Genomic DNA, 12742 nt, shown 5'->3' with positions numbered 1-12742 from the left:
GTTGACTTCCAAGGCAGAAACCAAGCGTGAGGACAGGACAGATGAATGACAGACAGCCCTGAATCAACCTAATTCAACAGCCAATAGCCATGAAAGCTAGAGAAGAGGGAAATGGGCAAAATCAAGCTTTTACCATTCTTTTGGTTTGGGTGTTTTAGACTTTTGAGATGTTTTTGTTTGTTTGTTTGGTTTGGTTTTTATATCACAACTCTGTTATTAGCAGAGGCTAGCTCTGAACTTGCAGTAATCACCTTGCCTTATCTTCCCAGGTATACTCTGTCCACGAGGGCAACAGTGAGTTTCTTCTTCTCTGAGAAGGGGTAATGTAAAGAGAGGCATAATGTAATTGAGTTCGTAGGAAGCAGGAATGCTTCCTAGGGCCCAAGTCTGAGCTAGGGCCCCTTTGCTAAGCACCCATAGCAATTATCACAAGCTGGGGTGCCTAAGCGACCTGTGTATATGCAGCTATATCGGGCCAGCACTAAGGCATGCGTTTGCTTATCTGTTTACTCTATGCCCAACGCCTGGCACGACCCAGGACTTACTGCAATGAAAGCAAAAGTCATTAAAAGGATTTCATCAACAAAATCCTGTTGGGTTTTTTTCCTATCAAAATAGGTAATGACATCAAATGCTGAAGGCTACAAGTAGTTAAGTAGAAGGAGCCCTTCTCCTGGCCTTGCTTTGGTAAAGGATCTCACTATGTAGCTCAGAGTGAATTTGAACTCAAGATCCTCTTGCCTCAGCCTTGCCTCAGCCTTGCCTCAGCCTTGCCTCAGCCTGAGGCCGAGATTACAAGAGGCTTTATATCACAATGCTTAGCTGGTAGGGGGTCTTTTATTTATATTTTGTTATATACATATACTTACGTGTATGTCTATGTGTGTGTATTTAAATCTAGGCACCACACACTAAAGAAAACATATGATACCTATTTCCATTTCCACAGGGGACTTTAGAATTAGTGAAAGAACTGGATCACTGTTAGGAGCAATGGGAAGTAAGAATCCTTCATGCTTGCACGCAGACACATCTGGAGAATATGATGTAATACTGATACTTCTGCCATGCTCCAAAATTTCAGATATAATTGTCCTTGGCATCTTTGTTCAGTTGAATGGTGTTTGTTTGGGATACCCACTCATCCCAGGATGAAACAGGGAGGCTTCATCCACCCAAGTAGCTGAGATCACAGGACAATGGGATTTTGTTTTCTTTTATTCACAGTGGTTGTGTTATGGGGCCCAGGTAGAGAGCAGCTGAGTGAAAGGCTTAACTCATGTGGGTCAGTGTGTAAGCAAGATTGAAATCCATCCGTCCATTCTCTTTTTTATCCAATTTTCAGAAACAGCTGTTGAGATACTTAGATTACACCCAGGGACAAGCGTAGTTACTAACTTAGAGTCGCTTTGGCAAGTACATATGGAAATGAGACAGAGACAACAACGAGGAGATCAATGGAAAACAAGGGATGGAATTGAAGAAGAGCTTGAAGAGATGGAAGGCTAAACACTGTGGCTTAGAGATGAGACATTTGCTGATTACATGATCTTGGCTCAGTCCCAGCTAAGAGCGAAGATGGGCAGAGAAAGTGGGTGGTGACAGTGACAGAGGTTATCAGTAAAGGTAAACAAGGAAAGCCTAGACTCCCCACAGCACAGCACCAGAAAGGATTGGGAAGGCTGTAGAGCAGCGGGAGGCGTGGGGTTGGAGAGCCATCCACCACTGAGAGGAATGAAGCAGAGAACAGAAACAATAAAACAAGATCAGCCTCAAGTCTAGTGGTGGTACATCTAGTCCATAATATATGGCTATATTTTTTTTATCATCTCCTGTGTTTATTTTGGATCAGTACAGACAGGAGGAGGTGGAAGTTTCCCTTGAACCAGAGAAAACGGCTAGTGTGTAGGTGGCCATGTTTTCAGTGCATCTGTGGTTATATGGACTTATGTTTGTATGAGTGTATGCATATTTCCATGTGAGCCCTTGTACATGTGTATACACTGTGTGTGTGTGTGTGTGTGTGTGTGTGTGTGTGTGTGTGTGTGTGTACATGCTCATATATGTAGTCTAGAGATCAATGTCGGATATCATTCTTGATCACTTTTCATTTTAGTTTTTGAGACAGAGTCTCTTACTGAGCTTGGAGGTCATTGATTTGACTAGGCTGCCTGACACTTGGTCCCCAAAATATCCCTCATTCTCTCTCCCTCTCCCTCTCCCTCTCCCTCTCCCTCTCCCTCTCCCTCTCCCTCTCCCTCTCCCTCTCCCTCTCCCTCTCCCTCTCCCTCTCCCTCTCCCTCTCCCTCTCCCTCTCTTGGACAGGAACTCAAGCAGGGCAGGAACCTGGAGGAGTTGATGCAGAGGCTATGGAAGTGTGCTGTTTACTGGCTTGCTAGAGAGAGAGAGAGAGAGAGAGAGAGAGAGAGAGAGAGAGAGAGAGAGATCATTTTCCTTTGAGTAGAGTTAGTGCCCATTCTCTGTAAGGCTCAGCTGAGAGAGCCTTAAAGTTCTTGCCAATAAGTAGAACTGAAGGCTGCTGAGCCTTTCCCCAACTGTAAGGTTTGTAGAAGAGACTTGTCTCTGTTCTTTCATTGGACAAAACTGAAAACCGCTATGTGCCCAGAATTCTCTCCTGACACTAGAGTTATATTAAGATGCCCTTCTCAAGGAATGTGTATGCTCTTGTGAGAAGAGAGACACATAAGCAAAGATAAATGCACAGATAAGTAAAAGCAGCAGAGGCAGACCTTAGGAAGAAAATAAATTGTTTGTGATGGAGCAGGGGGACTGAGCCTAGTCAGGAAGGTGGAGGGCACTAGAGAGGGTGTACGGGCTGAGAGGTCTGGAGTGGGGCAAGGATAAAAAACAAAGCTTTGGGGTAGGATTGAATCCTGTCAGGAGAACAGAAGACAGCACAGAGAGAAGAAAGGGAAAATGATGCTGAATTCCAGGGTGATGGGAAGGCAGGTCTTCCTGCTGTGGTGGGAGCAACTTTCACTTCAGTCTCCATGTGAGATATAAGTGTCCGAAGCTATTCACTTAAAGTATGCCTTTTCCACTATCTTTAAATAAAGACATACACCTCAAATTTCCCATCTTCAGCATTCTTACATGCACAAGTCACTGCTGTCTGACACTTTCACACTGGTTTGCCACCATTGCCACCGTCTGTCTCTAGAACTCTGTCTTGTGAAACCAAAACTCAGGTCATGAGCTTTGACACACCATGGTCACGTGACCTCAACCTATGCTTTTAAAAATTAATTTTGTTTCTTGGCAGAGAACTGATTATAGGAAAGCAGTAGGATTAGTGGCTTATAGTTCCTGGCAGAGAGCTAACATGAACACTGCTAATTCCAATATAGACAGCAGATAAGGAGAACTAAGGTGGCCTCCAGGTCAGCATTTGACTCCCAAAGGGATTTCGACCACAGGCTGAGAACCACTGTTCTAGGTCTTTAGGTGCCCAGTGACCTATGATAGTCATGTGATAAGTCAATACAAACATAATGTTTACAAAATAAAGACATTACTACATTTGGTGATTCAGGCCTGTAATACCAAACCTTGGGAAGCAGAGACAGGAAGACCTGGGGCTTGAGGTCAATCTAGGCTCATACAAGATCCCATCCCACCTCAGAAAGAAACCCAAACTTTTTTATTTAAGTAGAATGTTTTTTCCTTAGTGAACTAGGATGATAGAAAAGAAAGCTACTTTCAAAGTAGAAAATAGAAGTGTCTGGGTGGAGGTGGAAGCAGAGAAATGGAGTTGAGCAAGAGGCAGGGGAGTCACCAAAACAATTTTTTTTTAATGAAAATGTCACAAGGACATCTGCTGATGGGCAAATTTTTTTAAAATTAAACCCTCTCCGCTGTGAATGAATAAGTGAGAACACACTCTCTCTCTCTCTCTCTCTCTCTCTCTCTCTCTCTCTCTCTCTCTCTCTCTCTCACACACACACACACACACACACACACACACAAATAAAACTATCATGATGCAAGATTGGCTGTCCCAGACATGGATAAGGTTGGTGTACATGGCTTACGCCTTATTGTAACATTAACATTAAAGCTAATCCTTTCACAGTCAGCCAGGTTCTGCTCAGCATTTAACATAACACACTATTTCCCAACTTTCTTAGTCCATAGCCTACAGTGCAATGGGACAACATCTCAGAGATTAGAGTATGCACAGAGCCTGTCTCCTAGGGTTTCTGGACTTTCTAAAGCCATCTGCCTAGCAACATCAAATTTCAGAGACTCTATGCCACTTGCTGCTAGGGTTTTAGACCTAATTAACTCAGCCCCACAGCATTCGGAGAAATATTTTCAAAGAGTTTACCTTCCTTGGCGTCCATAAGAGAATTATCACTTCATCGATGTCCACCATTGAATTAACTAATAGCCACTATTAATTTGAAGAATATCTTTGTATTTTCAGCAAAACTGATCAATCATTTAAAAGCAAGTCAAGATTCTTTTTATGTGACCTACTTGACAAATTTCAATTTTCTGGGGACAGGGGAGGATACTGCCTTACAATTTCTGCTTTAAAATAACCAAAACCCAAACCATTAGAGCTGTGACTGCTTTTTCAAATGAGCTCCCATTTAGTTTTCCACTTACCACAAGTACATGACCTAAATTGACCTTCCTTCTATGCTGGGGTCAGAGAGTAATTATAGACCGATCTTTCTTTCTTTCCTTCCTTCTTTCTCTCTTTCTTTCTTTCTTTCTTTCTTTCTTTCTTTCTTCCTCTTTGAAAAAAAGTAGAATGTGAACTATATAGTGATTTTCAGTCTATACTCTTACTATTTCATAAGTTATTAACTATATCCCCCACCACCTTCCCCCCCAAGACATCAGAAAGCAAACTTTCAGGTATATTTTTTTCAGAGTATTTGTATTCTGAAATACCACTCAGGAGACCTCGGGAAAATCACTTACATTTCTTGGAGCCATAGACTTAGTTTCCAGAATGAAGGGCACAGGAAGTGCCTGCTTAGCACTAACAAGCCCTGATTAGATCCCTATCCCTGCATAAACACGGTGTGGTGGCACAAGTCATATTTGGCTACATAGAGATTTTGAAGATAGCCTGAATTACAAGAGACCCTGTCACAAAACAAAACAATAACAAACAAAAAAATCAAAGCAAGAAATGAACAGTCGGCATACATGTGCCTGTTATGAATGAATTAGTTAACAATTCACCCTTGTTCTCTCTGTCTGGTGGTAAAAATAGGGGAAAACCAGCATTGAACTCTGACAGGTATCTTAGGGAACAGTAGCTAACACTATTAAGCCTCACCCCTACCAACGTCACAAATACGACTTCAACAAGACACTCAAAACAGCCACTTAAAAGGGACAACCTCAAGTACGAAGGTCAGAGACCACAGAAAGGAGGAACGCTTCAAGATGAGGAACCGTCTCTGGCTTTGATTAGAGGCGTTTAATCTTCTATGCTAAAACTGGATATTTTCCTTTAACACTTTCAGCTGTGATTCATTTGATCCTCAGGACTAAGTATACGACCGACCACACAGCCTTAACTGCAATGTTTCTATTTGTAAACTGAGAGAAGCATAGCCCAGCCTTGGCTGTATTCCACTGTAAAGTTTGTAGGAGTAATAAACGTTACCTGCAGCCCAGAGTGGAGTTGGGAAGTTTAAGAGCTGCAAAATACTCAGTGTAAAGGAACATTCAGAGTCAGGATAACAGAGAAAAACGGAGTGTTAAGTTGGAAAAGCCATTTAGGCTCCAGCCAGGCAGCTGTGAGCTGCTCCGATCTAGGTGCTGAGGACTGAACTCCTGTCCTCTGTAAGAACAGCAGATGTTCTGAACCACTGCTCCATCACTCCAGCCACTTTCTGACAATTAAATAAGATTAAAGCAGGACCAGAGCGATGGCTCAACAGTTAAGAGCACTGACTGTTCTTCCAAAGGTCCTGAGTTCAATTCCCAGCAACCACATGGTGGCTCACAACCATCTGTAATGGTATCTGATGCCCTCTTCTGGTGTGTCTGAAAACAGCTACAGTGTCCTCATATAAACAAGTCTTTAAAATAAACAAGATTAAAGCACGTGTAAAAACGCGTAGCGCAGGGCTTGACACACAGCTGGTTCTTAGTGTTATTATAGTATATACTTTCTTCTCTCATGATGTGGATTTTGTTCATTAGCCTGTTGATGAATTAGAAAGAATGGCTAATCCTACCATGATCTTGGGGACTAAAATGAGTGATATCATACGCATTCAGCTTGTCAGATTAACAGCACTAAGGAAGCCATCAGGTGGCACCCAACTGTGAGCCTGCTAGAGTCTGTGATTTTGCTTTCCACTCTCGTGCAGACTGCTTAAGGTGGGTAGAAACTCCAAGTTCTACGCAGCAGCTCACATCATTCCAAGTGGACTTAGAAGTCCTATGGATGCCAAAAGTCTGATTATGAACAACAAGTACAAGCTGAGCGTGTAGCCTCAGGGGGATGCTGAGTAGTGAAAAGAAAGATCTGCTGGTGCACTGGTGGGTCCAGTGGCAAGATGGACCCCTCATCTTTAATGCTGTAGGCAGAGGGAACAGCTCCAGAATCAACAGCTGTCACCACTTCCTACTATGTGGCAGAAGTAACTGCAGAGAGCAGCTTTCAGAATGATGATGGTGATGATGACGACGACGATGACAAGGACAATGATGATGACAATGACGATGATGATTTTAGTTTCCAGGGGGAACTACTTTAAATTTTGTATATAACATAAATATTTTCTTTACCATAAACTATGCAAACTTGTACCCTTCCCCTGCTTTTCCAAAGCCTATCTAAGGCCTTCCTTGAGGATGAACCCATCAATAATATCTTTCTGGTATTAGTCACACCAAGACCTTATTCTCTCCAGTTTCCAGGTTTCATGGCTAACTGGATCAAAACTACTATAGCAAAAGCCATACTTGTAAGGCAAGCACAAGATATTAGCTTTCAGGTTTTCCTCTCTTTCTTTCTTTCTTTCTTTCTTTCTTTCTTTCTTTCTTTGCCCTCAAAGAAGGGTGGTGAGAATAAGAAGGGCCGTTCTGCCATCAACAAGGTGGTGACCCAAGAACACCCCATCAACGTTCACAAGCGCATCCGTGGAATGGGTTCGAGCAGCGTGCTTCTTGGCACTCAGAGAAACTCGGGAATTTGTCATGAAGGAAATGGGAAATCCAGATGTGCTCATCGACACGATAAAACTCAATAAAGGCTAAATAAAGCCGTCTGGGCCAAGGGAATAAGGAACGTTCTGTGCCACATCCGAGTATGTTTGTCCAGAAAACGTAACAAGGATGAGGATTCACCAAACAAACATACTGGTAACGAATGTGCCTGTTACCACATTCAAAAATCTACAGACAGTCGAGGTGGATGAAGTTGCAGAATTGCCAGAGAAAGAGGGAAGGAGGGAGAGAGAGAGAGAGAGAGAGAGAGAGAGAGAGAGAGAGAGAGAGAGAGAGAGAGAGAGAAAGAGAAAATATGAACACATAACACTTCCCAGGTCTTAGATCTCTGCACTTCCTCTCCCTGGATTTCACGTCCCAGACATCACCTATTTGTCAGTTGCTTAGCCTTCTTTTCCAAGCTCACAGAGCTTCCAGGTCTGTCTCTGTTTTACTGGCCCCACTCATCTGTGGATGACAACAGCTCAGTACATTGTCCCACTAACCCACACACACAGCCTTGGACAGGCTTCAACATCTGGCCAACCCACTCTGCCTGACATGGAGCTGACAGTCGAATGTTTTCTCAGGCCACGACTCGTAAGACACCTCGGCTTTGTCCGGGATTGGCAGTATGCCTTCCATTAAAAGGAGAGAAGCTGTGCTGTTACTTAGGACTGGGTTACTTATTGCTCTTCCAGAGGGGTTTGTTGTTAACCTGGAAGACCGGTGGAGTCGCGTGGAAATCAGTTTCTTTCTTACTAATATTTTAAGGTAACAAGCAAGTACTAGGGGGATGCCCAGTGGATAAAGCTCTTGTTGAACAGGTGAGAGGAAGGATCCCAGAATCCATGTAGAAGCCGGATTCATTCTTCACCCTTGCAGCTTCTCTGCCTCCCGCACCCTCCCTTTCTACTTTGATGTCATGTGTGTTCAAGTGCCTCAGCTTCTGCCCCTTCTCCTTCCCTGATGCCAATAAACAGATGTGTGTGTGTGTGTGTGTGTGTGTGTGTGTGTGTGTGTGTGTGTTTATCTCCATGGTTGCTGCTGATTTGGAATGCTCAGGTATATGTCCAAGTACAGCCGGATCTGGTGATAGTTTCTATTTTAGATGCTTAAGGGTCCCCTACACTGACATCCATAGGAGGTATACATCCCCCAAATCAAGGCATGCACGATACATCGTTACAGGCCTTTGCTGTTCTCTATAGAAGCATTTCATTTGAATGATATGTAAGAACTGTATGTGTTGGTCAGCCTCGGGCTATGATTTATAAAAAGGGTACTTTTCCCTACGTTCAGTGTGTTACTAGGTGCTTTTAATCTATCTACATCAGTTACGAAGCATGGTTGGAAATTTTACTCTTTTAAAAGACCAAAAAATGTTTTCTTAAAAGGGGTCTCATTTAGCCCGGGCTGAACCCAAATTCACTATACAGCTAAAGGTGACCTTGCACTTTTGACCCAAGTGCCTCCGCCTCCCAAAAATGGGAGAGACAGGTATACATGCATCACCATAGCTCTCCTTAAACAACCTATCTTTTATCTGCCAAATTGTGTAGAGGTTATCAACTTTCCCATAAGTTCTGAGTGTTCAAGGCTGAATGATTCATCTAAACATGTGTAAGAAATATTCCTCTCTAAAGATCTGCTTATAGTACAATCCATAGTGTATGGCATGAATCATTAAAGTCCAGAATGTTTCTCAATTTGATATGCTACCATATCTATGGTGGTTCCAAATAGAATTCCTTCCCTACCTTAAAACTGATGCTTGTACAAGAGGTGCATTGTAGAGAATAATATTGAGGGGAAAATCCTACTTCTTTTTTTTTTTTTTTTATTAACTTGAGTATTTCTTATATACATTTCGAGTGTTATTCCCTTTCCCGGTTTCCGGGCAAACATCCCCCTCCCCCCTCCCCTTCCTTATGGGTGTTCCCCTCCCAACCCTCCCCCCATTGCCGCCCTCCCCCCATAGACTAGTTCACTGTGGGTTCAGTCTTAGCAGGACCCAGGGCTTCCCCTTCCACTGGTGCTCTTACTAGGATATTCATTGCTACCTATGGGGTCAGAGTCCAGGGTCAGTCCATGTATAGTCTTTAGGTAGTGGCTTAGTCCCTGGAAGCTCTGGTTGCTTGGCATTGTTGTACTTTTGGGGTCTCGAGCCCCTTCAAGCTCTTCCAGTTCTTTCTCTGATTGAAAATCCTACTTCTTGAACTCTCCTCTTGTCTCCTGGTGTCGCTGCTTTGGCCCCTATCGTGTCATCTTATTTTGTCACCTCAAATCTTACCATGTGCAGCCAACTCTTTGCTGGCCTTGCCTCTCCAGCTTAGGTCAGACACACAGACGTGGTGAAAGGAAACTTGCTTACCTCGACTGCACCCTCCCCCAATGCCATACGGAATAAGACATTCTACCACTAAATATAGCCACTGCCTCATCTGTTCACTTACATTTTATGCACTTTTATGTATGTGCTACAGTTACAATTTTCTTTTTAAAATAAAAGGGGTTATTTTTTTGAGAAAACTTACTGTTGTTTGCTATTTTGTTTTGAGAGTCGCGCTTCCCATAAAACGTGGCGCTCATATCACACCTGGAGATGCAATGATTAACCAGGACGACTGGGCAATCCCCTCAGCAGAGGTTTCTCTCTCCCATCCACACTGTCTGCCAGCTCCCCCACGTCTACCAATGCCAACGTGTGAATATCCTATACAGCTGGCTTAATTTCTACGACCATCAAGGCTACTGCATCCGTGCTACCTTAGCCCATGTTGCACTTTATTCTACAAATGTCCATTAAGCAGCTACTAGACAGAAAGGCTGAGGGTGGAAGGTTTTAAGTTGCTCAGGGTCTCCTGGAGGAAAGCAAGCACTGCCTGAAGAAGATAAGCAATAATGGAAATGTGTATCGGTCGAGGATGCGGCTCGGTTCGTAGAATGTTTACATAGCATGCAGAAAGCCTCGGGTTTCCTCCGCAGCACAGAATAGCACTGGGAATGGCAGCACACGCTTATAATCACAGCAATCCAGAGGAAGAGGCAGAAGGATCAGAAGTTCAAGGTCGTCCTCTTCTACACAGTGAGTTTGAAGCCAGCCTGGGATACATGTGACCGAGATTCAAAATGAGAGGAAGAAGAAATGTGAGCGTGATAAGCTATAAATTGTGTTCAAATCGGGAGAGAGAAGGTCCAGTGAAAAGCAGATGGGGAGGACCGCAGGCTGAGACTGAAGACTGTGCAGAAGTGGACAAAGGACTGACCCGGTGAGCAGGATTAGGGAATGGTAGCAGGAGGTGGGATGGCTGAGTTTCGCGCCTTGGTGACTAGGTTAAGGGTGGCAGAAAGCCTCTTCTACAGGACTTTGGGGAAGACATGGAGCAAAAAAAACGGAGTATTACCATGTCTCCTCAGAGATAACAGGCTAAACTGAACACACAGGGCCGCTGGATTTTAACTGAAATCAAGTGGACTTGAAAAGTGTGGTTTTGGGAAATCTGTCGATCTAACTTTTTAGCTTTTAAAGATATCTATCGTTTAAAGAGCTGGCCACTTGGCTCAGCCTGAGAGTAAATACTTAGTGTGCACGAGGCCCACTGAGGCTCACACCTGTCAGTTCGCCAGGAGACAAGAAGAGGATCAAGAGAACGATAGCAGATCTAGCTGCTGCAGTAAAAGGAACAAGAAGGAAAAGGGACCAGAGATTGAGAGTCCCCGAGTGTGATGCTTGAACCTGCATGGCGCTCAGTGACAGTAAGAACCAAGAAAAGAACTCTGGGTTCATCAGACTAGCAGAGTGGCCAAAGGGGCTGGCTGGAGGCCAAACCCCAAACTGAAACAGTATCTACTTAACAGGTTTCTTGAAAAACTGACAGCTTTAAGCACCAAGTGCCAGGCACACAAGCATAGGATCAGCAGCTGCTATGGGGTAAGGGGAAGAGATCTTTTTTTTTAAACCTAGCCCTTGATGACCTTGGGGAGAACAATTTCTCCCTGAACAAAACTGCAAACTGTAAACCACAGCGCAAAGTACGGAGGTGGCGGCACTCACTAAAGAGGATGAGTTTTACACGAGAAACGCGAAACAGGCGTGAGTAGAAGAAAGGATGACCTGGGAGCTCGGAGTTAAGCGAAAACGCTCAGGGGCTGTTTCAGGGATAGGCGGGGAGGGGGGTGTTAGTAGGCAATTGCGGGTCTCTGCGCGGTGGGAGTGGGGTTTATGTGCCTTGCTGCATCCGGAGCTGGGTGCACAGCAAGCCGGACCGCTCCGGCCCCGAGTTCCCCATGTAGTCCCCAAAGGCACTTCTTTGAATCCGATAAGTTTGAATCAGCAAAGGCTGAAAAGAGGGAAAGGCCCACTTCGCCCCGCACGACACCTAAGCGATAAACGACAAGCTTCGTCACTCCGTCTCCGGAACGACCTGTTCCACAGCCGCGGACTCATCTTCCCTCCCTGGCCCGCAGCAGCCACCGGGACGGGATGCTGTTCCGGAGCCAAAGAGACAGCGCCCCGAGTTCCCGCGGGCGGGACGCACCCAGAAGCAGGAAGAAGGGATCGCTGGTTTGTGGAGAGGAGTCTGGGAAGCCAGGTCCGGGAGTCGGGAAAGTGACCTCCGCGTTCCAAGGTCGAGCAAGTCCTTCCCTCCTTGAGTCTCTCCCGTAGGACCTCATCACCCCATGCCTCCGGGGCCGCGATCTTCCCTGGGGGTGCAAGGCACCAGGGCTCTGGGAGGCGCAGGTGAGCGCGGCGAGCCCAATAGCCGAGCAGCCCCTCCGGGAGGGAGGCCCTGCCCGGTCCCACGCCGCTCCCCTTCCCGTGCGACCCACGGAGGCTCGGTCCCCTCGGTTCGCTCGCCCTTCCCCCGCAGCCCTCCGCGCCACCCACGAAAGTATCGCCCCAGCCTGCGGGAACCCGCAGCCCCGCACTCACCGCGCCGGGAGGCGAGCAGCGCGCGCGGGAGCCGAGGGCGGCGGCGGGCACTGCGAGCGCGGTTCTCACAGCGGCCCCTGCTGCCGGAGCTGCGGACCAGTCTGCGAAGGGCGGAGGCGGTGGGGTGGCACCTGCCGGCTCTCCCAGCCCCGCGCGTCACCCGGGACCGCCCACCGGCCCGCCTGCCCGCCGCCGCCAGGTGCCGCCGAGGGGCGCGGTGTCCTGCCAGCCTCTCCCGCTACCGCCCTCGCCGCCCGTAGAGCCTGGTCCCGGGCGACCCAGAGTGCGGCGGGGGGTGGGGGTGGGGGTTGGGAGGGGGAGTTCCAGTCCGCTCTACTGGTGCCCTTTCCTTCCGAGGGTGAATACCACTATCTGGGTTCATCCCCATGCTTAATGAAAACACTGTGGGAACTGCCTCGTGATGGATTACAGGACGGGTCTGGGGCGCTACTGGAGAGGAGAAGGGATGAAGGAGAAATAGGTCTCTAAAATGGAGAGACCAGGCCAGCAAAGATGCCCAAACTAGATTTGGGCAGCTCAATTCCTTCTTATTATTAAGAAATGAATTGTTGAAAAATTAGAGACGCGGGGGGGCGGGGGCTT

General features: G+C 46.2%; 1 protein-coding gene across 1 annotated transcript in view; it reads right to left on the bottom strand.

Moving 5' to 3' along the window:
- Elovl7 (ELOVL fatty acid elongase 7) overlaps positions 1–12287 on the bottom strand; it is a 69327-nt gene extending 57040 nt beyond the window's left edge. Inside the window, exon 1 of the mRNA XM_039102556.2 lies at positions 12140–12287. The gene's annotated coding sequence lies outside the window, so the exon portion shown is untranslated. The remainder of the gene's footprint in view (positions 1–12139) is intronic.
- Between the last annotated feature and the right edge of the window lie 455 nt (positions 12288–12742).

Source organism: Rattus norvegicus, chromosome 2 (genome assembly GCF_036323735.1).
Source record: "Rattus norvegicus strain BN/NHsdMcwi chromosome 2, GRCr8, whole genome shotgun sequence".
In the NCBI taxonomy this organism is placed as follows: domain Eukaryota; kingdom Metazoa; phylum Chordata; class Mammalia; order Rodentia; family Muridae; genus Rattus; species Rattus norvegicus.
This window is presented reverse-complemented; position numbering and strand designations above follow the sequence as displayed.